General features: G+C 41.7%; 1 protein-coding gene across 4 annotated transcripts in view; it reads left to right on the forward strand.

The window, feature by feature from the left end:
• The window catches only part of ATXN7 (ataxin 7), a 130,681-nt gene that overhangs the window by 61,116 nt on the left and 44,675 nt on the right, over positions 1 to 24,890 (forward strand). The gene's annotated exons all lie outside the window — the stretch shown is intronic.

Below are 24,890 nucleotides of genomic sequence, written 5' to 3' on the forward strand. Positions count from 1 at the left end.
CAGAAAGAATATACATCGTTGCCTTTTTTTTTTGCTTTTGCTTTGTTTCCAGTGCTCTTGGCTGTATATCTTCAGTTTAGGGAGTCTCCTTTGTGAAAGTGTTAGTCATTCAGTCATGCGCAACCCTTTGCAACCCCATGGACAGTATGTAGCCTGCCAGGCTCCTCTGTCCATAGAATTGTCCTGGCAAGAATACTGGAGTGGGTTGCCATTCCTTTCTCCAGGAGATCTTCCTGACCCCGGGATCGAACCTGGGTCTGCCACATTGCAGGCAAACTCTTTACCGTCTGAGCCACCAGGGAAGTCCTTTGTATATTCATACCTTCTTTGAAGTGACCCCGCACCCCTCTAAGTCTTATTTCAGGAAAATAATTCACATTAAATCTTGCTTTCTTTTAATGTCTCTTATCTTACATCATGACATGGGTGCTAGATGTAAATAGTGACTGTGATAAGCCAATGTCAGGGAAGAAAAGCCTTGAGTGTAGAAGTGGAAATAGACACACGCAGAACTAATATCTGGTCTTTGGAGTCAGAGCTTCTCAAACAGGGCTTATTTGAGCAGTGCATAGTCCTTGAACCCCTTCATAGGTTTGTGCAGAATATTGTCTATAGTTGCGTTAAGTATGGTTTTCTAGAGAGACACAATACACATTTCAGCAGGTGTTCAAAGACCTTCATAATCCAATAGTATTCAGCATCACCAATGAAAGTACCCAAACTCATTTTTATAAGATCTTAGAATGTCTCCATTATTATTTTCTTTGTAGTTTAAGCAGGTTTTGTGTTCCAGTTCCAATATTCAAGATACATAATTTTTAAAAACTCCCATTGAGTCTCTAAATGTTTTGCTTAGTTAATGCTTTCACGGCAGTATTGTTTTCTATTAATATAATTTTCCTTAGAAGCTTATAGTATTCTGGCTCCATTAAAGGTGAAGAGCCATAAGTGGGCCAGCCTAAGAAGATGGCCATTTCTTGTGGAGCTGCATTATTTCAGATAGACAGAGTGATGCAAATCCTGACTGAAGTCTTATTCCTGAACCTGTTTATAAATCAAGGAGAAGTGTGGGACAGACATGAACATGAAGTGGCAGCCACAGTGATCTGTGTGAAATTCACACCTAATAGTGTTCATTATGACTTAGATGATGGTCTCTTGAGTAACTGACTTCACTGATTCCTCTTGCTGTCAGTGTGAAGCTGAAACCATGATGACTGCTGAATAAGGTTCTGTTTGCCTGGGGTCAACCCAGCTACTCCACTCCTCCCTCCAGATTCTGTGTTGCTCCTCTGTGGGGACACTGTCGCCTTTGCCCAGACACCCACCCCTCTCCTTCTTTCTTGTTTCCCCTAACCCTCTTCCCCAACAGAAGGAACACTGACCTTCATCTCTCAGGTTCAAGCTTCAGCATCAGTTCTTCCAGGCAAACTTCCTGGACCCCTGGGCTGGCTTTATGTCTGCCGTGTGCTTTTTGGGTTCATCCGCAAGGACATCTCCCCATGTCATTGCATATAATTCTGCTTGGGTTTCTTTAAACTAGTGCATAGTATTTTGTATTATGAATATACTATGGTTGTGTAGTCACTTCAGTCATGTCTGACTCTCTGTGACTCCTCATCACCAGCTGTCAGAGCTTGCTCAAATTCAATGTCCATTGAGTTGATGATGCCATCCAACCATCTCATCCTCTGTCGTCCCCTTCTCCTTCTGCCTTCAATCTTTTCCAGCATCAGAGTCTTTTCAAATGAGTCCATTCTTCGCATCGGGTGGCCAAAATATTGGAGTTTCAGCTTTAGCATCAGTCTTTCCAATGAATATTCAGGACTGATCTCTTTTAGGATGGACTGGTTGGATCTCCTTGTAGTCCAAGGGACTCTCAAGGGTCTTCTCTAACAACACAGTTCAAAAGCATCAATTCTTCGATGCTCAGCTTTCTTTATAGTCTGGCTCTCACATCTATACGTGACTACTGTAAAAACCATAGCTTTAACTAGACAGACCTTTGTTGTCAGAGTAATGTCTCTGCTTTTTAATGTACTGTGTAGATTGGTTATAGCTTTTCTTCCAACAACAAAGCGTCTTTTAATTTCATGCCTGTAGTCACCATCTGCAGTGATTTTGGAACCCCCAAAAAATAGTCTCTCACTGTTTCCATTGTTTCTCCATCTATTTGCCATGAAGTGATGGGACCAGATGCCATGATCTTGACTATCTGAATGTTGAGTTTTAAGCCAGCTTTTTCACTCTCTTCTTTCACTTTCATCAAGAGGCTCTTTAGTTCTTCAACTTTCTGCCATAAGGGTGGTGTCATCTGTGTATCTGAGGTTATTGATATTTCTCCCAGCAATCTTGATTCCAGCTTGTGATTCATCCAGCCCGGCATTTAACATGATGTATTCTGCATATAAGTTAAATAAGCAGGGTGACAGTGTACAGGCTTGATGTACTCCTTTCCCTATTTGGAACCAGTCTGTTGTTCCATGTCTAGTTTTAACTGTTGCTTCTTGACCTGCATACAGATTTCTCAGGAAGCAGGTAAGGTGGTCTGGTGTTCCCATCTCTTTAAGATTTTCCCACAGTTTGTTGTGATCCACACAGTCAAAGGCTTTGGCATAGTCAATAAAGCAGAAGTAGATGTTTCTTTGGAACTCTCATGAGTAGTATGAAAAGGCAAAAAGATATGACACTGAAAGATGAACTCCCTAGGTCGGTAGATGCCCACTATGCTACTGGAGAAGAGTGGAGAAATAACTCCAGAAAGAATGAAGAGACGAAAGCCAAAGCAAAAACAGCACCCAGTTGTGAATGTGACTGGTGATGGAAGTAAAGTCCAGTGCTGTAAAGAACAGTATTGCATAGGAACCTGGAATATTAGGTCCATGAATCAAGGTAAATTGAAAGTGGTCAAACAGGAGATGGCAAGCATGAACATCGACACTTTAGGAATCATTGAACTACAGTGGACTGGAATGGGCAAGTTTAACTCAAATGACCATTATATCTACTACTGTGGGCAAGAATTCCTTCGAAGAAGTCAACGAAATAGTCCAAAATGCAATTCTTGGGTTCAGTCTCAAAAATGACAGAATGATCTCTGTTCGCTTCCAAGGCAAACCATTCAGTATCACAGTAATCCAAATCTATGCCCCAACCAGTAATGCTGAAGAAGCTGAAGTTGAATGGTTCTGTGAAGACCTATAAGACCTTCTAGAACTAACACCCAAAAAAGATGTCCTCTTCATTATAGGGGACTGGAATGCAAAAGTAGGAAGTCAAGAGATAGCTGGAGTAACAGGCAAATTTGGTCTTGGAGTACAGAACAAATCAGGGCAAAGGGTAACAGAGTTTTGCCAAGAGAACGCACTGGTCATAGCAAACACCCTCTTCCAGCAACACAAGAGAAGACCCTACACACGAACATCACCAGATGGTCAATACTGAAATCAGATTGATTATATTCTTTGCAGCCAAAGATGCTGAAGCTCTATATAGTCATCAAAAACAAGACCAGGAGCTGACTGTGGCTCAGATCATGAACTCCTTATTGCCAAATTCCGACTTAAATTGAAGAAAGTGGGGAAAACCACTAGACCATCCAGGTGTGACCTAAATCAGTCCCTTATGATTATACAGTGGAAGTGAGAAATAGATTCAAGGGATTAGATCTGATAGAGTGCCTGAAGAACTATGATCAGAAGTTTGTGACATTGTACAGGAGGCAGTGATCAAGACCATCCCCAGGGAAAAGAAATCAAAAAGGCAAAATGGTTGTCTGTGGAGGCCTTACAAACAGCTATGAAAAGAGAAGCAAAAGGCAAAGGAGAAAAGGAAAGATACTCCCATTTGAATGCTGAGTTCCAAAGAACAGCAAGGAGAGATAAGAAAGCCTTCCTCAGCGATCAGTGCAGAAAAATAGAGGGAAACAATAGAATGGTTGTGTAAATCCAACCTTTCTAGATGGACACGTCTGTTGACAGTTTTTCTGTTTTTACCAACCGTGCCACATTTGAAGTACTTCTACAAGCTTCTTAGCACTGGTCAAGTTTTTTATTTCCTTGTTCTTTTTTTTTTGATAAATAGATGAATGGAGTATGTTTAAGTAGCTACTGCCGAAGTGCCCTCCAAGAAAGCTTTTCAATTGTTAGTCCATCTAGGTGAGAAAAGTATGTTGATGGCTTGAGGGTGCAGTTTCTTCTCTCAAAGTTTGTCTCTCCTTAAGGAACTGGTGGAATCCGGCTGTTTTCCCTGTGTTGCTCCTCCCCATGTTTTGGGCTGTTGAAATTGCATTCTTCTGTCCTGTAGACATTTAGAGCTCTGTGATTGAAAATGCAGTGTGATATTCAAATTGTTGTTAAAGGAAGAATTAGTTGTAGGCTTCCAGTTAACAGTAAGGTTCATCATCTGAGATTCACCTAAGATATTCACTCTTTATTCTACACAAAATCCAGGGAACAGATTTTGCCACATTACTGTTGGCTTTCTTCATCTGCTCTGTAAGCCCTGGCCTCTGCAGTCTCAAACAAAGGCAGAAGCTGTTTTCCACCTCCCTTAAGAAAGTCCACAATGAGTGAACACTTCATAACAAGGTTTGGGGTTGAATACAGAACAGAATGTTAAGCGACTGTAGTCTATAAACTATTTTTCTTTCACAGAAAAAGAGGAACTATAATTTCCCTGTGATTGATAATCTCCCTTGTTCTCCTTCTTGATAAGGTGATATTCTTTATTGGGTATTGAAATAAATTTACACAACGTAGTTGGTTAGATGACCTTTCCAGGGAGAGGGTAATGCTTGCTGCTGAGAGGATGATGAAGTCAATGCCTCCCAGGTGCCTACTGGAGGGAGCGCCTAGTTTACTTTTTTTTTTCCTCCTGTATTTGACATATTACCATCAGTTTTCCTAAAACAATGTTTTTTAAAAGTTTTTCATTAAAAAGTTCAGAATTCTTTCATAGATTTAGTGCTTAAAAAGTTACTGATACTCATCCGTGTTTTCAGAATCATCAATTGCCTTAACTTCTTTGCAGCCAGTGGTCAATACTAAATTCATATTGAGATGCCAAAGGCTAATTCCTCTAGGAGCTGGGAAAGCCTGAAAACCACCTTCTTATATCTGATAAGGGAGCACTGGTGAGAGACAGCCTGGGTGAGGGGCAGAAAGGGAGTACTTTTGGATGGGAACTGCGGGAAGAGGGGTGAATGAGTATTATGCCCTGGTGACCCAGTGTTTTAAGCACTTCTTCTCTGGGTTTCTGTAATCACATCAGGAATTGTGCAGGGTACTAATGCTTGTTGCACAGCATAGTATTTTCTGGGTTACAGTCCCTGTTCTGTAGCATCTCTGATGACCTTGGGAAAGTTCTGCAACACCTCCTGACTCAGCTGCCTCACAGGTGGGTATGGATCAGAATAGTGTTTCTCCCATAGGGTCGTTTTGAAGGCGCAGGGTTTCTCAGCTGACATTTGGGATCAGATCATTCTTTGTTATAAGGGGATGTCCTGTGCCTTATAGGACATTTAGGAGCATGTGGCCTCTACCGCTGGATGCCAGCAGCACTGCCCCCTCCAGTTGTCACAAAGAACGTCTCCAAACTTCGCCAGGGTCCCCAAGGACCATTACTCTAAAGCCCCTTATTCAGTGCTTGGCATGTAGAAATGTTCCTCAGTGTTAATGCATAGGAGGTGTGTGATAAATGTGTGAATGTGTGAATGCGTGTTGGTGTTGCTGGTGTTAGGGAGTTGGAGGAGTGCTAGCTCCTTCTGTGGAAATCACGTGAGGAGGCTTCTTGGTGATTCTTGTTTCACTAGGGTAACCGAATTCTTTGGGGCCAGCTACCAAGAGGGGCCCTCCTTCCCCGTCCTGAGTTTCACTCGTGTTGCACAGTGGCACCCACGACGTGCCAGAGTAGCTCTTAATGCCTGTGCTTGATTCCACGATGCCTGTTTTTATTGTGTTTCATTTCCTGAACTCGGAATGGATTATGAAGTCATAGGGTACGTTTTTTTATTCTTCCCCAAAGGCTGGCATTCACACACACTTGATGGCAGCTTTGAAATAAAGGACTGTGGTATTTCTGTGTGTGTATGGGCTTTGCAACTAGATTGGAACCTCTTTATGGGTAGAGGCTGTCTTATTTGCCATTTCTTCCAGTATGCAGCACGGTGCCTCAAACATAGTCTCCAACGTTTGAACAGCTTGCACTTTCCTCTGTTCTGTGATGATGCTCTTAGACTGCCTTTCATGTGGTTTTGGACCTTTCACAGCTCAGGACAAAAACCATTGCAGCCTCGGTACCAGCAGTGTTGTTGTTGTTGTTTCAGTAGCCCCTATTGTGTCCTTGCAGCAGTCTGAGTGGTTGAGGCTTTACTGTATTTTTGCGTACTGTAAGGATGAATATACAGAATGAACTAGTTTTCCAGCACTGGTGGTAAAAAACAGATGTCTCAAACTTTGACAGGAGGGTTGCATCATAAGTGCTTTCTGCTACTGCTGCTAAGTCACTTCAGTCGTGTCCGACTCTGTGTGACCCCATAGACAGAAGCCCACCAGGCTCCCCTGTCCCTGGGATTCTCCAGGCAAGAACACTGGAGTGGGTTGCCATTTCCTTCTCCAATGTGTGAAAGTGAAAGTGAAGTCACTCAGTCATGTCCGACCCTTAGCGACCCCATGGACTGCAGCCTACCAGGCTCCTCCATCCATGGGATTTTCTAGGCAAGAGTACTGGAGTGCCTTGCCATTGCCTTCTCCGAAGTGCTTTCTAAGTTATGTGAATTCTACTATGTGATGGTACAAAAGAGAATAATGGCGTGGTGAATTTCACTAGTCATTCAGTGCATGTTAACCTGAAATGTGTTTGAAGTAGGAAATGTGAATCAGCACAGACATAAGTTCCATGAGAATAGGGTTTTGCTCACTGCTGTATCTTCAGCATCCTGAAAGAATGCTTTGAATATAGTAAATAGAGTATTAGGGAATATTGATTGCTTTCCTTTATTTGGTCACAGTTCCTGCAAGTGTCTCACGGTGTAAGCATCTGATTGTCCTGTGATTGTGGTGTTTAATTACTTGGATTTTTCCATACAAGAAGGTCCCTAAACACTAGCCAACTGTTTAATCTGGTAGAAACAGCCATCTGTTCTGACATCAGTGACATAACTGACTGTGTAGGACTTACTGGTTGGGCTCCATGTGGTGTCTGAGAAATTTTCAGGGATGATTTTTAAGTGGAACTGAAAGACTAACCAGCAGATTCCTCTCTTAAAATGGTACCCTCCACCATCACAGTTGAGACAGATGAAGATCACTAGGCATGCAAAAAGCAACGACTCAGGTGGGCTTAAGCAGATCAAGGACTTTGTGTTTACCTTAGAGGAGCTGGAACTCTACCCTTGTAGACAGTCTTTCAATGGTGATCCCTAATTAGAAATTTTGTGGCTTGTGGTGCTCAGTAGCGGATTCCACTGATCTCCTCTGTTTGACTTTCTCATGTATGGTTTTGGGTAGGAAAGAAGGGGACTGCCTGTGGTAGGTTCTAGGTAAATATTTGTTGATATGTCAGATTTCACATGATGAAAGAGATGAAGGTCTCTCTGGAATCGAGCCAGCTATTTCTTCATTCACAATTCTGCTCAGCCCATACTTTGTGCCTTTGACTGGTGGCTCAGTTTTCTCCTCTGCCCCTTTCATTCCCAATTGATGGTTCATGCTGAAGTAGTGAAGAATGGAAACATCATCATTTTGTAGTGACCTTAATCTGATTTGCGAGTGTTTTGCAACTCAAACCCATGTAAAGAAAGGGAACAGGCCCTACGATAAGAAATCACAAGAAGAGTGGAAATTTTCCCTCTTTAGCTAGTGTAATTATTTTTGCTGTTCAGTTGCATAGGCAGGCTGCCAGAGATGGGGGTACAAATTAATTAACCAACTGTTTGGAGAGATACGGCCGTGTCATTACTGATAAGCGTAGATGTGAGTAAGGCAGTGTGTCGGCTGTTTTTCTAAAATGTGGGAGGACAGAAATATGTTACCTCAAATAAAATAGACCAGATGCTTAGTTGGGGGGAAAACTATAGTTTCTGTTAGTTTCCATTTATGAGCACATATATTTCTTTCCCCTTGTTGTCTAAAGTGCTTCCTAATGTGCTGAATGCAGGGAGAAAGCGTGGATTGTCATGTTAGTCTTTTAAAAATACAGTTGAATGCACTTTCCCTCAATTGAACATATCTGAATTCCACCCCCAGCCCACTAAAATTATTTCCATTATAACTTTTATTCACTGTAGTTTAGAGTAATTGGATTTTGTTAAGCCAGTCGTGAATTTTGAGTAGTAGTGTGTGTAAAGTGTGCTTTTGTATGTGAATAACCCAGACAAGTGTCTTAAAGGAAACAGTTCTCATGGTGTAAGCAGTTCTGTCAGTTCTCTAAGGACTGATTCTGTTTGTTACTTATTTAATCTTCCTCAGAGGTGACTCTACTAGGACCCCCAGTTAATACTTGTTGGAGCAAGAACTGAAGCTCTGTGACCTGTAACATGTCGTTGCATGCTGGTTAGGGACTGTGCTCTGGAGTCAACTAGATTTAACCTTTAACCCCAGCCCCACCTCTTGCCAACTGTGTGATCTTGGGCCAGTTACTTAATCCTTCCACACAAATGTTTCCTCATTTGTAAACTTGGGCTAATAATAGTACCTATACCACTGGGTTGTTGTGGGGATTATGTAATGTAAAGCATGTGGAGCACTTAGCACACTGTCTGGTTTAGTGAGTTCTCCATAATCGTGTGACAAGATGGCTATTGTTGTTATGTTGTATTTTAAACATTTGCCTGACCTTTTACTGTAGAAGTTCTCTAGAAACCAAACACACAAACAACTGGGGAGACATGGGTTTTGAACTCGAGGCATCACTCTGAACTGTGGCTGTGCGCAGGGTGTTATCTGCCAACCACATCTGTTTGCATATGGTTTTGGTAAGTGAGCTCTGAGTTCTTTGTTCAGGTATGTTGACCAGTTTCCTCTGGAAGGACAAGGAGTGAAACTATGAAGTCTGAAGAAGCAAAACTGAGATAAGAGAATGCATAAAACTTTCCTGTGAAAGTGTTGCCCATTAGGTCAGAAACGAACTTGAAATACTTTAACAGTCAAAACAAACTTGAAATACTTTAATGTTTCCCAGCGGGAACAAACTGCACCTCATCTGTTTTAAACAGAACAGACCTTTGTTAACATTAAGAGATATTAGGAGTAGAAGTAATTAACCAGCAGTCAACCCTTCCGTTTCCTCCCCTAGGGTTCCCTTACACATCTAACCCTGCCCAATTCTGACCAGAAAAAGCAGCTGTACCAGTGAATTTCGCGCATGAAAGAGAGGCCTAACAGAAAGGATTACAGAACAGAAAAACTATGATACTCAGACAAGTTGGTGTTGAGAACAACACCAATTCACACTGCAGGGACCTGGTCTGACCTATTCCCAGCTGTCTCCTAGGTCTGACCAAGTGCTGTCAAATAGGAAGCAGTTGAGTATTTATGGAATGAGCAGAGGCATGAATGAATCTGATTAATTTGTTTTCACAGGCATCAATGAGAATGGTAAAATGATGTGTGCAAGAGGGCAACAGAATCTTTTTAATCACAGGGAAGATTTATCTTTATTTTTCTTGTAGCTTCTCTTTAAATAAAGCTGCCTTTCTGGAAGCTTTAATTTCTTTGCACATAAGCAATGAATAGTTTGACACATTTTTGCATGGTTCTTACCATTCTTGGAACCATATTTTTAATTCCTTGGTGACGTTGAATTATTGGCATTTAGTAGAAGGAAATGGCAACCCACTCCAGTGTTCTTGCCTGGAGAATCCCAGGGAAGGGGGAGCCTGGTGGGCTTCCGTCTATGGGGTCACACAGAGTCGGACACGACTGAAGTGACTTAGCAGCAGCAGCAGCAGCAGCATACAAGCCTTGCCTTTTTTTTTCCCCCTTCATATAGAGGAAATAATGTTTTAGGAGTTGATTTATCAAGCATTTCTCTAAAACTGGGGGAGAGTCTTTAAGATGATGGCTTCCTTGTTATCTTCTTGGAAATCTCAGAGGCACCTGGATTTCAAATGTTGCCAGTGTATGTTCCTCATTCTCAAACCTGGCCTTCTTCCAGTCTCAGAGACTGGTCCCACCCATCCATCCTGTTCTACAAGACAGGAAGCTTGGCATTATTCACTGCACCACCCTTGATCCAGGTCATTACCAAGTCATGTCAGCCGTTCCTTCTAAATACCTGTGAATCATTTCTGTGCCATCTTACTGTGATCTCCGGGTCCAAGGTGCCCCAGATCTCTTACCTGTACTATTGCAAATGCAAATGACTGGCCCTCTCACTTTTGAAGCCTGAACTTCCCTTCTCTGTTCTGCAGTCTTGAGTAGTTGGAAATAATAAAAAGTCTGATAATGTTATCCTCCATTCCAGAGAACATTTCCAGGACTTCCCAAAATATTTTCTTCTATAAAAATAGTGAGAACACTGGCAATAATTGACAAAATTAACTTTTTCAGAATTCTAAAAATTGAAGGCTTGCAGGATCTATTGAGCATTTATACAAAACAAAGAACTGAATCTCTGTAAATACAGGCAATCTCTGAGGTGTTTTACCTATTTTAATGCTGCCACACCCCATACCATGCTGAGCTCCACAGTAACTTTGAAAACCTATAAACCTCACAACTGTGGTAGCTGTGAAAACTAGTAGTTCAGAACCTATCAGACTGGAAAGAATGGGTTTGAAGCTTCCCTAAAGCTATGTGCCCAGAAAATTGTCACTGTTTGAACTTTCTAGTAGGGCCCTAAATAGCTCCATTCTCACAATTTGTCTGTATCAGAGTTCATTCTGTACCCTATCCCTAGGGTATTTGTTTAAAAAAAAAAAAAGTGGCAATCATTGTACATTGCAGTTGTCTGAGGCAGTGATATAAGTTGAGTCTGACCAAAAAACTAGGAAACTCTGGGAAATGAGATGTCAGTTGGGATTTTTGAAAAGCCCCAACATTTTCAAGATTCCTGAGAATCTAGAAAACCATGTGCATTAAATCAACTGCGCTTCAATTTAAAAGAGAGAAGAAAAGAGCATGCGTGTTTAGGGCTATCCGCATGTCCAGGAATGACCTGAGAAAACCTTAATCTCTCACCTCTGGCTGATTGTGAGTTTCTGTGCAAGCAGGACATGAAGCCTAAGGGAGAGCTCTACATTATTGCTAGAGCATTGAAGACGTCCCAACATAGGCACAGAGCCCCTCGGCAAAGCCTGGGAGATTCATTGGTTCAAAATATTTAAGGAACTCCCCGCCTAATACTTAGCTAACTAAGCTCACACATAACAAAGAATACAGACTTTACACAATTAGACCAGGTAAATCACTAAACAAACCAAAAAGGGAGGTGAATCTCATTTGTAGAATGCCACATTATATTATCTATATTGTCTAGTTTTCAATGAAAAATTACAAGATAGGCAGAGAAATGGCAAAATACTGCCTCTATGTTGGGGGAGGGTTTTGGGGAAGCACAAAATGGAACCCTGTCTAAGCAGAGCATTAATAAAATTCTGTTGAAATTAAGTTGATTTTATTCAAAGTACATTATCTGAAGTTAAGATGTTAATTGTAATCCCCAGGAGAACTACTAAGAAAATAGGTAGAAGGTAGTAAAAGAGAAGAAGGGAAGTTAAAAAAAGTATATTAGAATCTATCAATTTAAACAAAAGGATGCAGTGACAAATAGGGGGACAACAACAACAACAAAAAGACGTAATATGTGTGTTAAACAAATAGCAAAATCACAGACTTAAATCCTACCTTATCAGTAATTGTATTAAATGTGAATAGACTGAACACTACTCAGCAGACAGAAACTGTCAGATGGATTTTAAAAAATCGTGTTTCGGTGATATGCTATGAACAGGAGACATAGTTCAGATTCTAAGTTGGAAATATATTGAAAGTTAGTAGAAAATATACAAATAGTAGTCAAAGAGAGCTAGCCTCGCTGTACAAATATCAGACAAAATAGATGTTTTTTAATAAAGTCATTAAAAACAGGATGTTATGAATGAGTCAATTCATCTGGAAGAAATAGCAATTATAGAGATGCATGTGCCTAACAGCTTTGAAATATATGAAGCAAAAAACTTACACTGTGAAAGGAAAAAATGGAAAATTTAATAGTAATAATTGGAGATTTCAATAACTCACCTTAAAGCCTGGATACAACAACTAGGCAGAAGAGCAATATGGATGTGAAAGATTTGAAAAACATAAACCAGTTAGACACAACCAACATTCTTTTGGAAATAGTCCATTTGCATTCTTTTCAAGTGCAAATGGAATATTCTCAGGATCATATGTTAGGCCACAATAGAATAAGCCTGAATAATTGTAAAAGGACTGAAATCATACAGCATTCTCATAACCACAATTGAGAAAATTAGAAATTAAAAACCAAAAGAAATTTGGTAAATTCACAAGCATATGAAAATTAAATACCACATTCTTAAATAAGTAGTGGGTCAAGGAAGAAATCACAAGAGAAATTGTACTTTGAAATTAATGAAAATGAAACACAGCATACCAAAACTGACATACTGCCGTTGAAGCATTACTTAAGGGAAAATTTATTGCTGTAAATAGTTATATTAAGAAGAACGAACCTTCCTTCCTAAGAAACTAGAAAAAGAATAAACACAGAGCAAGCAGAGCAAAGAAGATAATGAATTATTAATATGTGAACTAGACAATAGGAAAACAAAGGATAAAAAGCACTGAAACCAAAGGTCAGTATTTTGGCAAGATTAGAGTACTGTGATTATGATAAAATTGACAAACTTGTAGGTAGATCTCACCACATTACTCATATTATTAAAATCAGGAATTAAATATGTAATGTCACTACCCACCTGACACAAATAGGGTTATAATGGAATACTGTGAATGACTCTATGCCAGCACATTGAGTTTACTAGATGAAACAGATAAATTCGTAGAAAATACTGTCAAACTATCAAAAATGAGAAGTATTAGAAAATTTGAATAGACCTAGTATATGACTTTGAATTAGTAAGTGTAAGATTTCCCCACCCGCTACCTGCCTATGCACACAAAAGCCCAGGCCCAGATGGCTTCACTGGGGAATTTTGACAAAACCATTAGCATTCACCTGACACACATTTTTCTATAGAAATGTTTGAAAAGAGAACTCTTCTCAGTTCATTCTATAAGGCCAGTACCAAAACCAAAGACATCACAGTAATGGAAAACTACAGATTGATATCCTCAGTATACATTATACTTGGGAAGCCCAAGAATACTGGAGTGGGTAGCCTATCCCTTCTCCAGCGGATCTTCCCAACCCAGGAATTGAACCGGGGTCTCCTACTTTGCAGGCAGATTCTTTACCAGCTGAGCTACCAGGGGAGCCCATACATTATACAGTGTATATTTATTATATTCTGTAATGTGCAAATACTAATTATAGTTAAGCAAAAATTTTCAATATGCCTTTGATAGATGGATGAATTCAAAAGAGTCTGGGTAATATATGAATAATTTCTCGAATTTGGTCACAGTTTTCAAGTTTCTGTCCAGATTAAATGATGTTTTGTTTTCTACACTTGTCAAACACATATATAAGTCACGTAGGAATCTTGATAAAATGTGAATTCTGATTTTCTGGGTCTGGGTTGTGTCCTGAAATTCTCTAATTCTAACCAGGTTCTCAATGATACAGAAACAGTTGTATTTTAAGTAGTGAGGTTTTATATTGAGTATAGAGTTGAGTGTACCTTTCTTTTCATTGTGACCGTTAGTATAGAAGATCTGAGGAGCATCTTCCCTCTGACTTGAAGACTCTGAAACAAACTCAAGACAGTTATTAATGTTTTAGCTTTCTATTCTGCCCAGTTCTGCATCTTCTGAGGCATGCTTTTGGTAAGATATTTAGAGACTTTACAAATATGAGATAATTATAGCATCCCTTTTAAGGAAGTTATGAAAGATATAGATTTCATCATAGCCACATGGCTGTTGGATAACACTCAGCTATGCCATAAAGCAAATAACTTGTTTAACATGCCAGCAGCTGAAGGCTAGCCATTTGATTTTGGTTTTCATGTGTTCATTGCAAATATATAGAAATAAAGTTGTATTTTAATGTTGATCTTGTGCACAGATTGAATGTCTGAGTCCCGTTTCCCCCTTCTACCCCGCCTCCACACAAAAAATTCATGTGTTGAAATCTAACCCCCAGTGTGGTGATTTCTGGAGGGATGAGGCCTTTGGGGAAGTAGTTAGGTCATGAGGGTAGAGCTCTCCTAAATGACATTAGTGCCCTTGTAAAGGAGGCTTCGGGGAGCTCCATTGCCTCTTCCTCTGTGTGGAGGACACAGTGGAAAGAGGACTCAGAACCAGAAAGCAGGCTCTCATCAGACACTCAGTGCACTCACTGGTGCCTTAATCGCGGATTTCCCGGCTCCCAGGTCTGTTGAGAAATAAATGTTTGTTGTTTGTTAACCACCCAGACTATGTTATTTTATTAAAGTAGCCCAAGTAGACTAAGAAATTTTGTGTCCCGTGATGTTGCTAAACTGGTAAATTCTGGGAGGTTTTTTGGTAGATTTTTTGTGGTTTTCTGCAGAAGACCATCAAGTCATCTGCATATGGAGAAAGTTATATTTCTCCCTTTTGAATCTGGATGACTTTTGTTTCCTTTTCTTGCCTGATTTCTCTGGCAAAAACTTCAGTGCTTGGTTGAGAGAGAGGGTATCTTTGCCTCATTTCTGAACTTAGGAGGAAAGCATGCAGCCTTTCTCCATTAAGTATGATGCTAGTTGTAAGGGTTTTTGTAAATGTTCATTATCAAGTTAAGGGAACCTCTATTCTTGGGTCTCTGAATTTTTTTTTTTAAATCATGCATATTTTTTCTGCATCAACTATTATGATAGTATGGTGTTTTTTTTTTTCCTTTAGCCTGTTAATATCACAGGTTACATTGTTTGGTTATGGATTATTTGAAGTGTCTTATTTCTAAGTGTTTGTAAATTTTCTAGTATCTTTCTGTTCAGTTCAATCGCTCAGTTGTGTCCAACTCTCCGCGACCCCATGAATCATAGCACACCAGGTCCCTGTCCATCACCAACTCCTGGAGTTCACTCAAACTCATGTCCATCGAGTTGGTGATGCCATCCAGCCATCTCATTCTCTGTCGTCCCCTTCTCTTCCTGCCCCCAGTCCTTCCCAGCATCAGAGTCTTTTCCAGTGAGTCAACTCGTCGCATGAGGTGGCCAAAGTATTGGAGTTTCAGCTTTAGCATCAGTCCTTCCAATGAACACCCAGGATTGTTCTGTTACTGTCTTCTAATTTGATTCCATGTGGTCAGAGAACATACTTTGTATGATTTCAATTTCTTTTAAATTTGTTGAGGTTGGTTTTCTGGGTTAGGCTATGGTCTATATAAAGTTAACCACTTAAAAACAGACTGCTAGGTCAGTAGGTAATAGCATTCCATAGTTAATGCTGTTTTTAGTTATATAAAGAGTTGTGGGTTTGGGTTTTCTTCATAGAAGATATTTGGCAGATGTTGTGTTGCTGTATTGACTGCCTTTTGAAGAAAAGAATTGTATTCTTAATCATGAGTTTATAACTGTAACCTTAACAGTAATAATGATGATAATATTAACACTGCTCTTTATTAAGTCTTTACATACACTCTGCTTACTGTGTTGAGACAGATTTAGAACTAAGCATTATACATGGGTTATCTCATTCAATCCAAAAATCTCCTGAAATAGATGTCATTGTTTTCACTGATTTTCAAATGCAGGAAGTGCATTCTAGAGGTAAGTACCTCTCTTGAGGTTATAATACCGACTAAGTGGTAAACTCTGTGACAGCCCATATCTTACTATAGTCTACAAGCTTAGCTGAAGGATAGTCATGCAGTAAAGATTCCCTAAGGATTTTGGAAGGTGCTTCTAGATTTAGGACGCATTTTAGGTTTGGTTTCTGATTGAAAAGTTAGAATTTGTTGGCAACATTTTGAGTAGGTAAAGGTACTCGTGAGGTAACCTGTCATGGATGTCACCTCTGTAGCCCTGTCTGGCCTTCCCTAACACAGATCCCCTAGGATTTTTATATTTGCTTCCTCTCTTCTTTGCCAGATACTGTATCTCATTTGCAGTACAAGTACTTAGAAACAAAAGTAGTACTTACCACTTACCTATGGAAGGTCACTATAAGGTTGGCCACTTTTAGCCAGGGATTAATAACTACTAGAACTGCTTTCTTCTAACTTTTTGGTCTTCTGGTCTTTGGTTGGTTGCTTTACATTTTGGCAGGTTGTCGATTGACCTTTTTGTGTGTGTGTGTCTGATTGGTTTATCATTTAATGGCTTATGGTCAAAGGAAGGTCCAGATCCCCTCTCAGAACAAAGAATATGAATTTGGGAGAAGTTTGTGTAGAAGGTAGAAATAAAATTCTGTTTTATTTTTGCGCAGTTAAGAAGTTAAAACTCACCTCTGGATTATCCAGAATTGATCATTGATAGTTACCATTTGAAATAAATTTGAATTTGAACATAATAAAAGCTCACTTATGTGCAGACCAGCCTTCCAAGTCAATCCATCCGGTTACTTAGAAGTGTTTCGGACACTAATGGGGCTGAGAATCCTGGTATTGAAGGAAACCCTTGCTCAGCAGAGAATCAGACAGTTTGGAGGTAACATCAGAAGTCTGATGTGCGATGGGATGTCTTGTTGACTCTGATTAGACAAGGCGGGAGAGGCAGGGATGCGCTGGGCAGTGCTGAGAATCTTGTGAAGTGGTGGAGAACACGTACTTGAGAGTAGCCTACCTTCAGCTCTCAGCTCCTCCATATACTGGCTCTGTGACTTAAGGCAGATAATCTTGTTCCTCACTTGCTCATCTGTAAGGTACAGATAGTGACCCTGTAAGGTGGGTGGTATTGTGAAGAGGAAGTGAGCTAATAAAACTCAGCACTGTATCTGGAACATAGGAAATGCTCGGTAATTACAGACTGTTGTTATTTTTGTTGTATGTACTGCTTCTCATGTGTCATTGCTGTTGTTGATTTTTTGTTCACTGATGTGTACCCAGAACCTTGAATCATGTCTAAGCATAGTAGACATTCAATATATGAATGAATGATGTATGTAGAGTATTTGCCATGATACCTAACATCCAGCGAGTACTTAATACATTGAATGTACAAAAGACATAGCCGTAGACCAGCAAAGTTTAGAAACTGTGGCCAGAGTAAGTCACTGACAGTAAAAATGGAAATACTCATAATAGGTAAGATGGTAAAGAATCCACCTGCAATGCAGGAGACCCCGGTTTGATTCCTGGGTCAGGAAGATTCCCTGGAGAAGGGATAGGCTACCCACTCCAAAATTCTTGCTTGGTGAACCCCATGGACAGAGGAGCCTGGCAGGCTACAGTTCATAGGGTCGCAAAGAGTCAGACACAACTGAAGCAACTCAGCACGCAGCACAGCACATGCTCTGTGCCAGACATAGTTTTAAGAACTTTGTATATACTAACTCATTTCATCCTCACAACTACCCTTTAAGGTTGCTGCTATTATCATCCCCATTTTGCAAATGAGGGTACTGAAGCTGACTTGCCCAAGTTCATACTCCTAGTGAGTAATAGCATGGGAATTTGAACTCAGGAAGTTCAATCCAAAGGCTTTTCTGAAATTCTTTTGTTGAGAACCTAGTGTGTGCCAGGCATTGTGCCATGCAGACCCGGCCACTGCCTCTGGGGGTTTATATCTTAGGGTTATACTCAAAACACAAATTATAAATCACTAATGAGTGGAGAGAGAGAAATGTCTGAAGAGATAGGGTCCTGCTTTAAATTGGGTGGTCAGGGAATGTCTCTTAATGGAATGTAAGCCGTGATCTGAAGCCAGCCAGGCAAAGCATTCTAAACAGAGGGAACAGAATTAGCCAAGGCCGTGAGGTGGCAAAGTGCTTGGCCTTTGGGTATAACTGTTGAGGAGATAGAATTCTGGTGTGGATGAAGAGCGAACCGTGTCTTATGGTTGCAGAGATCAGGCTGGGCCTTCTACATATTGATTTTCATTCTGACTACATTGGAGTAGTTTACATAGTAAACTATTAAAGGGTTTAGTCAGAGCAGGTGATATTTGTGATTTAAAAGCATCACTGCTTACTGTATATGTATGGGTGGGGAGTTGGAATAGGCAGAGGGGAAAACAGCCACTATTTAAATCAAAGACCAGAAGACAGTTACTGGAAGATGATAAAAAATGGCTCATGTTACAAAGTACTTAGCATTGTTCCATCTATCTGTTCATTAGTTCTTCCTACGACCTGTGAGACAGGTGCTGTTTCTTTTCCTGTTTATAGATGAGGGAATGGAGGTAAAGGCTACCGTGTGACAAAGCTGGAATTTGAATGCAGTCAGTGTGGCTCTAACAGCTGTGCCCTTAACTGCCAGGCTCTGCTCCCATAGCAGGCGGAGGTCTCCCATCTGTGTCTCCCACCATCCGTGCAGCCACATTAGCTTCAGTGAGCAGGGAACAGACTGCAGCCCACCTTTGGTTTCTTCCACTCTGCCTTACCCCTTGCATGGCCTGGTCTCCCTCCCCGGCTCTTCGAAGCGTTCTCCAGAGCATGTCTTCAGTCTCATCCCTCCCATCTTCATCATTCCTTCCTGTCTTGCTCTGACTTTTACATCAGCCCTTGGGGATCGCCCTCCTACACGCTTACCTCGGTAGATCCACACTCATGCCAGAGTGACCTTTTGTATCGTGTGACTTCCCTCCTTAAAACTGTGGCTTCTTCCATGCTTGCAGGGCAGAGCTTAAGCTCCAAGACTTGGACTTGGATCTTCTGCATGGTATGCACCCGCAAGTCTCCTCCACCTGTCCCCTGCCTCTCTTTGCTTATAGGGTGGAGCAGCAGGGGCTGAGACTCCTGGAGAGTTAAGCTCACATTGTAAAATAGTTACCATTTGGTGTGTATATCAATCTCCTTAGAGTTTCATCAGTGAGCACTGGGGCTCTTGCAGAAGGACATGTTTAGTGTGTGTGATGTTGTGTGTGTGTGTTTATTTTGGTGAGTGTTCACTATGTGTTCAGCACGAATGCTCTCCACGGATTAGTTCGTTTCATCCTCACCATAACACTGAAATGTAGGTCCTGTTAACTGTTTTACAGGTGAGGAAACCGAAGTTCAGAGAGGTTAATAATTTAATGGTGTTCACATAGCTACTAAGAGAAAGAATAGGGATTTGATCTCAGTTGTCTGACTCCAGAACTGCTTGGAGTTACTGCGCTGCACACGCTGGCAAAATAGAATTTGCCAGTGTGCATATTTGAGAATCAGACCCTGAAACAGAAAATTCTACCAGAAAGTACCCCTAGAAATAGGATCATGTGCTCACGGGAAGCTTTCTCACCCTTGAACTTTCGTCTTACTGAGTGGACACCCCATTCTAGTGGGTGACTGTATGACATTATGGGACATAAAGACACAATTATATCCTGGACTCTGGTGGCGCCACAGAGACTTCACCTAATACTTCAGTTCCTAACCACCCAGTAATGTTTGTGCAGCGCTAGTTGTTTGGAATTCATGGCTCAGATGTTAAAGAATCTGTCTGCAATGTAGGAGACCTGGATTTAGTCCCTGGGTTGGGAAGATCCCCTGGAGAAGGGAATGGCTACCCACTCCAGTATTCTTGCCTAGAAAATCCCATGGACAGAGGAGCCTGGTAGACTACAGTCCACGGTGTTGCAAAGAGTTGGACACGACTGAGTGACTACGCCCTCACCTCTCATCCTTCAGGTTCGGCATTGCTAAGCAAACAAGACACATGTGGAACTTAGTCTAGTGGAAGAGAGTAAGGCTCTCACAGTGAGATGAATAGTTCCAAGTGGGGCACGGCCCTGTGTGGCAGGGCAGAGCCAGGGCTGTGAGGGCAGACAGAGGGGCCGGAGCAGCCCAGTCCCTATGGATGTGACACTGAGGCTGAGACCAGATGACGTAAAGCAACCAGCCAGGTGAAGATCGGGAGGAAGGGGGTCCAAGCAGAGGGAACAGCAGGCACCACGCTGCTGTGACAGGAGACCGTGTGGTGTGCAGCAGGGATGGAACAAAGGCCGTGTGCAGGGCGAGAGCCTTGTTAGGGACCTTAGTTTTTATCCGAAGAACAACTGGAAGCTATGGGAAGTTTCCAGATGCCAGACAGTGCTTCACCACCACACAGCGAGAACTCACTTCTCAGAATCTGCTAGGCAAGGCAAGGGGTCTGCTGTCACACAGAGCTACACAGTCATCCACGCACCCAGTATCTCCAAAGCCCTCTGTCAGTGAGTGACAGACCGTGAAGGGGGTGTGAGTGTGAGCATAGCGCTTGTTGAATAGTGGCGATTCCAGAAAGAAGCGAGGAAAGCTTTCTTTGCTGCAGCACAGTTGTGTCCACATAGGAGGACTGCAGAGAACAAGAAGGTTCTGAGAAGACCCGCACAGCCGTGAGTCTAGAGCAGGGTGACTCCGCCTGGAGAGGTGTGAGGACTCAGGGTGCGAGGGCTGTGCTTATGGAGAAGTAGGCCAGGGGTCCAATCCCACTTGGCCACTTGGGAGGCAGCAGAGGTGTTCAAAGAGAGGAGTGACTTTATTACTTTGTAGGTCAGTGACTTTGGTGGCAGAGTGGAGGAGGCTGAAGAGGGTAGAAACTCAGGAACTGCATCAGGAGCTCTGTTCTGGTGTGCAAAGGCCACAGGGCTCTGGGATTTGGGGCCCAGCAGACCCAGGTTCAGATCTTGACTCTGCCACTTACTGGCTTGTGAAATCTCAGTGTCTGGGTGCCTTAGTTGGTTGAGCAGTACAGTGAGGATGCATGACTCCTACCTCCCAGACTGGTGGGGGACATGAGTGAGCACTTCCTGGGGTCCTCTAAGGCCTTTTTACCCTGGGAGGCACCTGGTGTGTGAGGTTATGTGATCATCACTGTTTGACATATGAAGAGACTGAAGTTCAGAGAGGTTAGGAAAGTTACCCAAGATCACATTGGATTCAGAGTGCTGGGGAGTGGCCCACACTGTTAGCCACTCTGCTTACAAGGCCTGTGCCTGAGAGTGGTTGCAGAGGGGCTGGAGATAGCCCTGTAAAGAGATGACAGCTGAGCTGAGCCCTGATGTGTGAGAATGCACCAGGCATCTTGTGAAGAGCAAGGGCAGTGCCTGGCAGAGAAAAAGCTTTCGAAGGAGAGAATGGAGGTCAGTGTGCCTGGAGCAGAGAGGGCCAGGGGCTGAGGGGACAGGGAGTGGAGAGCGGGGAGGATAAACCTCTGGCCATGCCTTGAGAGTTATGGTAAAGGTTGGGATTTTATTCCATAGGAGTGGGAAGTTTCTTGGGAAATTTTAACAGTAGCCACATGATCTGTTGGAGAGTTTCAGACTCACTCAGGCATCGTGTGGAAGGGACTGTCAGCTACGTGGAGATGTCTTCCACGGTGCATCGGAAAGGTGCTAGGGACAGGCTTACAGTGGGGCCTGAACAAGGGAGAGAAGTGGTCAGAGGTGTTAGAGTGATCAGACCTGCTGGTGGGCTGAGTGCAATGAGGGAAAGAGGAGTCAGAGGTCGTGTCCGGGGTTTAGCTTCCTAAAATGAGTAGGGTCATTGACACATAAGGGGGATGATCTGGGGGTGGGGATGGGAGACAGGCAGGGTGGGAAGCACTGCTGTCTTGGACGTGCTCGTTTGATCTGAGGTGTATGAAAGGCATCCAGATGGCGGTGTCTGGTAGGCAGTTGGATATGTGAGTCTAGACAGAGTTCAGGAGCCGTCTGGGCTAGAGACAGAAATGTGGGAGTTGTTGGCATGTAGAAGTTCGGGTGCGTGGGAGAGGGGAGATGGACAGAGTACTGCAGAGGTGAAATGTTTGGCTGCAGCGTCCATTTTGTTGTTGAGCGCAGTCCTACAGTGAGGGTGGCAGCACCAAAGTAACTGGTCAGGACTGGCTTTGGTCAGAGGGCCTTCATTCTGCACAGGATCGGGGAGGCTCTGCACTCGTGTGCTCATGGGTCCATGGGACTAAACCCAGTCCTTCCTGGTTTGCTGGCCTGGGGTCTCCAAGTGTTGATACATGATGGCCTAGATGTGGGTGCCGGGCCACTCACTAATTGGAAGGTTGGGATGACCTGAATCCTGAGAAAAATTTAGGACCTACACACAATAAAATCCATTCTTTCAAATTAGGTCAGAGTCTATGGGATCAAGTACGGTTTTAAAACTTTTCACTATATTTTATATAATGATTTAACTTGTATATTTAAAGACTGTTTTGTAAACTTTTTTTTTTTTTTTTGGCTCAATAGAAACTCATTTTAAGTTGATAGGAACTCTCTTCTGTCATAAATGAAGCTTTTTTCTTTGCCTTCTCGCATTTGGGCAAGTTCCATATGTTAACTTATAGATGGGCTGATTGTGAACTTACACTTTAAAAGTATTTGGAAACATACATACTGTCTCTCACAAAAATCATCTCATTTTCTCTGTTACCACAGCATTGCACACGCTGTTCCTGTTGCTAAGGCCTCTGGAATGTCTCAGTGCAGAGAAAGGGTATAGAACTCCCTTTTTCCCCTGAAGAAGACATTTAAATTATTTTGTATCCCCTAGTTTACGTCTAAGTATGGATATCTGGAAGAAATTAGAAAGCTAAAATTCAAGTTGCTTTCGGCTCTTCTCACAGGAACGCGGTTTCACCTGGCAGCATGAACTTCAGCGCACCATCACTGTCCACAGGGATTGTGTGATCGCACACGCGCACACATGCTGGCTTTTTAGGGAGGTGTGACGTACTACTAAGAGGTTAAGAACTGATTTCAGAGATGGTGCAAACCTAAGTTTGAGTCTTGGTTGTACTTTCTTGCTGGGTGATACTAGACGAGTTCTTGTCTCCATCCATAAAATTAGGCTCCTATTGTGGGATCCACCTTATAAAAAGTGCTTAGTTCAGAACTTGGCACATAGTAGTCTCTCAGTAAATGCCATATGATTATCATCATTATTGTCATCATCGGTTGCAAAAGATTGTAAGTTATTGAAGAAGTTGAACTTTTTACAGAAGTATAGATTCCTGGTGCTCACAGAGTGACCCCTTACTCAGTTTTGTTAGCGTTTCCGAGTCTCACCAAAGGATGAAAGGAATCAGAACAGAAAAAGAACAGTTTTCTACATAAGCCTCATTGTGGCCAGTCACATTCTTACTATTTGAAAGGATTGATACAGTTTTTTGTTTGTTTTTTTACAATTGCCTTTTTTTTAAAGGGGTGGGGGCTAATTCCCAGCAATATCTGCTTCTCTGGCAAAGTGATGTCATCGTAAACACATAGCTTGACATAGAGTGCTGTGAGGCGCCGCACACACCAGGCACATCACAGAGGCCCAAGTCTAAACTGCATTCAGTCTCAACTGGAATAACTTAATTTATTTAATTGGAGGATAATTGCTTTGCATTGCTGTGTTGGTTTCTGCCATGCAACAGTGCAGATCAGCGATAATTATATATATATATATCCCCTCCCTCTGGAGCCTCCCTTCCACCCCCCACCATGCCATCCCTCTAGGTCATCACAGAGCACCAAGGTGGGCGAGATCACTTAATTTAATGCTTTAGCTACTGTTTAATTAATGAAACTAATTTCATCAATGAAACTATTGGTTTGATATTTATAGACATTTTTCAGCTGTAAGTTACCAGTGTTGTACCATTTCTGTAATTCACCTTTTCCATCTTAATTGTCCTGTATCAAAGTCATTTAACCTAGGGATATATGGAACCTAAGGTAAACTACTAGTCTAATTTTTTTTTTTTTTAATGAAATGTCATGTCAGATGTAGCTTATTACATTTGGATCACTGCATGGATTTAACCTTTCCCCTCTCCCACGTGTACTATTTTTAACTCAATGTAGGCTTGCTTTCAAGGAAAATAGCACATTGTTTGGCTCTTACTTTTCATGAAATTGTTAAGCTTAGTCACAGAAATCAGCAATCTGTTAGAACCTTCTTATGTTCTTTTATCAGTTTATGTGGTCAAAGGTGTTCAGCCCTGACAGTCAACTTATTGGAGTTGGCATCTGGAAAGAATTTCTAGAAATCGTATTCCTCTGGTCTTAAAGGGACCAAATTCAAGCCACTGTTATGAGTCAGAACGAAATCTCAGGTATTGACTGAGACAAAGTAGTTCACCTTTCTATGAATCAGTTTCCTTCTCTCCACAGCAGGGTTATAATGGTATCTGCCTTAGTAATTGCAAAGGTAAAATGAGATCATAGCACGTAGAACGTGTTCTGTGCCACTCCTGCATCCTAGAATCGTGTTGCTCCCTGGTATGTTTCAGATTCAAAGGCTATCTCTGTAGTTCAGTGTAGATAGAAACTGTCTAAGAAAATCTGAGCTATAGCCAAGTGAAGATATTAGACCAGGAATTTGATATTTTAGAGATTATCATCACTTTACATCACCTCAGGGCATTTACATCACCTCAGGGCATTTTCTGTTTTCTTTAAAACTACCCAGTTCACCCAGGGTGGAAAAGGGTGAAATTAAATCTTACAGGAAAGAAAGCAGATGCTAATCAGCTTTTTAGATCTTTTTCCTCCCTTTAAACTTGGTGTTTGGTCTACTAAAATATTTGCCCAATTGAAATGTGCTAATTATCCATTCATTGCAGATATTCTAAGTAGTGCATCTAGTGTAAAATACCAATTTTGAAATATTTAAGAGTTAAGATTCTGGATTTGAAATGTTCGCTCTGTTCCCTTGGTTGTTGCAATTATTATAATT

The sequence above is a fragment of the Moschus berezovskii genome, chromosome 24 (genome assembly GCF_049115385.1).
Source record: "Moschus berezovskii isolate FMDL1 chromosome 24, NW_MosBer_1.0, whole genome shotgun sequence".
Taxonomy (NCBI): domain Eukaryota; kingdom Metazoa; phylum Chordata; class Mammalia; order Artiodactyla; family Moschidae; genus Moschus; species Moschus berezovskii.